The following is a 3993-nucleotide window of genomic DNA, read 5'->3' on the forward strand; positions in this document are numbered from 1 at the left end:
TGCATGTCTAATCCCAGCTTGGTTTGTGCTCCTCTGAGGACCTGAGCTAACATACTAATGGTGCTAGCATGGCAGCAGTAAGGGTGGTGCTGTGATGTTGGCTGTGTAGCCCTGAGTCTGGTTCTCTGGTCCAATGTGTGATTCTGTAAGCTATTCAAAATGCTTTTAAGCATCTTCTGCTTAAATTAGCCAGTCAATTTCTGTTGCTTGCAGCTAAGAACCCTCTGGGTTATAGGGAAAGGGACAAAAACATTCAATTACAATATAGCATGACAAGGGTTATGACAGGAGCACAGAGTCTGTGGTAGTACACAGGGGCCACCTAACCCAGGCTTTATATCTTCTCAAGTGAAATAACCATGTGCTACCTGGAATGGCTAATCAGCTCGTTTCACAGGCCACTGCAAATTCAACAGCGCAAAACCATCTTCTCAATTTTCCATTTCTCAGGCAGTAGTTCTCATAGTTACATTCACATGAGAAGTTTCTGAGGAAGAAGACTGCTTGCAGACTTCAGGGCCCCGTCCTTTAAGCAATGCTCAAGTGCTCAGATGATCATAACTTGAGAAAAACTGTCCCAGGGATAGGTCTACAATCTGTTCCTAAAATAATTTTATCCATCATCATAGTGTGCATTTCACAAATGCTGGCAGCAGTTTTCCCCTCTATGGCTTGGGCCAGAGTAAAGAGATAGATTTAAAAGTCATTCCACACAAGGGTCCTTGATTTCCTTTGGCTGCGCACAAAGACTATCACCTGTAGTTTGCTCCCTAGCACAATTCGGTAAGAATTAAACTATCTGCACACAGTTTCATATTCTTTCCTATTTGGCACATTATACATTTGTTGGACCTCAAGGTGCTCAACCCTATGGCCAAGGAAAGGAGATAGCCAAGCCGTGCCAAGAGGAGAAAGGCACTCCCCCTAGACTATATGATGACTTAATGGATGTATCAAGAGAAGAAAGCTTGTGTAAGATCATAAATCTTGTGCCATTCCCAGATGTCTTCCCCATACTCCTGCCTCTCCTACTTGGCTTTACTTCTAAAGGGTCCTCTAGTTGTAATGGACTTCAATTCTAACTTAAAAAAAAAAAAAGATGGCATTATTATTAGTGGGAGAAGTCAGAGCAGCAGGGAAAGTAAGGTAAATTAGGTTGGGAAAGTCAGATCCTGCAAAGAGAAAGCATGTAAAAACAGGGTAGTGAGATCACGGCAGGGCAGATAATGCAGAGTCCTACCTGTCAGGACAGAAATCGGGCCATGTCAAATCTCTCTGACAGACAGCAGCATGGTGTAGTAAAAAGAGCTACATTATGGACTGGAGTAAAACACTATGGGTTTTAATTCTGGACCTGCTTCTAAATTTCTGTGTAATCTTGGTCCTCTCTGAGATCTCTAAGATTCCTTCTAGCTTAACATTCCATGACTTCTCTGTAGTTGGGCATAGCTAGGCCTCCTAGAATCTTTGATTCTACACATAGTACTGTGGTTTTATCATCACCAAGCAACTGAACAAGCCAGTGACCCAAGTGCCCTAACCAATTTCTCCTAGAGATATACTCTCACATGTGAAATATAATATCTATAAACATGTTTGTAATAGCTCAAGGTTGGACACAATCTAAATATCCACCAACAAAGGGCTGCTTAAATAAATTCTGGTACATCTATAATAATTATGGAATGCTGTGCAGCCATGCAGCCATAAAGAAACTCTTTATGCACCGATATGAAATAGTCTTCTGGGGGGGAGGGTAAAGCTCAGTGGCAGAGTGCATGCTTATCATGCACAAGGTCCTGGGTTCAATCCCCAGTACCTCCATTAAAACAAACAAACAAACAAACCCAATTACCTGCACTCCTCCAAAAAAAAAAAAAAAAAAAAAAAAAAGAAAGAAAAGAAAAAGTCTTCTATATAAAAATTGAAAAAAAGCAAGGTGCAGAATAGCATTTATGGTATGCTACCATTTGTGTAAAAACTAAGGGTATACATATACAAATATGCATAGACTATCTCAGAAAGGATACACAAGAAACTAGTAACAGTGACTGACTCCAGGGAAGGGAAATGGACAATGAGGGAGATGATAGGGAAAACAGATACTGATCTGCTCAAAACATAAAAAAAGAACCTTAACCAATCATGTCACAGACCTATCTTTTTCAACCATTGAACAGAACCTAAGGAAACAAAGTTAGAAGCAACTTTCTGAAAGCAGAAATAAAAGAGTCTAAGGCAATTTCCTGGCTTGGCCTGTCTCAGAAGTGTAGGTGGCTATGCTGGGTCTTCAGCTGTTTCCTTCCCTCTGCCTTCCAGACCTGAAGGTGCATCTTGAGAGCTGCATGAGCAGCTGACTGTCAACGGAAACTGGCGAGGCTAAGAGAAGCTTCCGTTTGGGTGAGGCCTGGAAGAAAGTGAAGCAGCAGCCAAAAGTTCACAAACTACCAAGCATGCATCTAGAGACTTTCTCATTCCACGAAAAAGCTGTCACTGCACCCACAGTACATCGTGAGCTCACTGACACCAGACAAGAAAATATCTTATTTTCATTATCAGTCCCCTATGAGAACAAGGAAGAGTTCATTCTTTTTTTCTGAAATGAGTATCGTAATAGCATTCACTGAAAGCTAGTAGCAATGTAAAAACTACAAAGTTTAAAAAGATATAGAATTCACTGCGAAGAACTAACCATAGATTAAAACATTCAGTGGGAAGGAAAATTTGTCCTCTATTTAGACTTATTTTATGAAGGATAATCATATGATAAATTAAGTGAAGAGTTATACTTTGAAATAGAACTCATTAAACAAAAAGTCTAGGGCTCAGTTTTAATATTCTGAATGGGCAAATTTAACACTTTTTTGGTGAAGATTAGCTTTAACTATTATATAAATTGGAATAAAATAAAAGAGCTCTTTAGTTTAATATTAATACCAACATTAATTGAGTGCCTACTATGTGCCAGGTGCTGTTGTAAGCTATTTAAGATCTCAGTTAACACTCACAATGCCCCTATGGGATAGGAGCTATGATCATCTCCAGCTTACAGAGAAGGACATTGAAACACAGAAATGTTAAAGAGACTTGTCTGAGCCAAAACAGCTTAGATAGTAGGGCTGGGATTTGAAGCCAGGAAGTCAGGCCATGTTGCCTAGGCCTTAGTCATTTAAAGTAGCCAACAAATTGTGTGCAAAATTCAAATATGGCCTGCTGGGAAATATTAGGGATTGATTTGACAATTCCAAGGTACCAGCCAGAAAGAAGATCAGGATTTGTGAAGTTCATGTCTGAACTACTTTAACAGTAGCCTAACTGGTTTCCTTAGCTAGTTTCTATATCCTACAGCATCTCACCTTATCAAGCTTCCTATGATTCCTCTATCACCATGTCACTCCTTTGACTAAAAGCTTCCAGTGGCTCCCTTCTGCCTATCTGATGGATCTCAAACTTGAATGTGCATCTTTCATACCTGCAGAGCCTACATACAACACTGATTTCCTAAGCTGCAACTCAGAAAATTTGATTTAGTAGGTCAGGGAGGGGCCTGGAAATTTGTGTTTTAAGCAAGTGTTGCAAAACATTGGCCTCTGTGGACAAAGCCAAGCACTTTTCTCTAGCATTCAAGGCTGTCCATGACCTGGCCCAAACCCACCTAACTCCTGATATGAATACTTATTCTAGAAAGGCCATTGTCCTTAAAGTTCTCATATAGGATGCATTTCTAACTAAACTTTTGCCCACCCACTCCAACCCGCTGGAATGACCTCCTGCCATCTTTCCTCCTATCCGAACACTAGACATCCTTCAAGGTGAAACTCAAGTTTCACCTGTTCTACAAGACTCTCCTTAAATTCCCCAGCCCAGAAAGGGTATCACTCTTTTTCTGAACAATTAATTGTCTGACCCCAATCCTTTTGGTATTTAACTGGTTTCAAGAGTATATGCCTTACTTCCCCAGTCAGACTGATGGCTGCCACTATCCACACATGG

Source organism: Camelus ferus, chromosome X (genome assembly GCF_009834535.1).
Source record: "Camelus ferus isolate YT-003-E chromosome X, BCGSAC_Cfer_1.0, whole genome shotgun sequence".
Lineage (NCBI taxonomy): Eukaryota > Metazoa > Chordata > Mammalia > Artiodactyla > Camelidae > Camelus > Camelus ferus.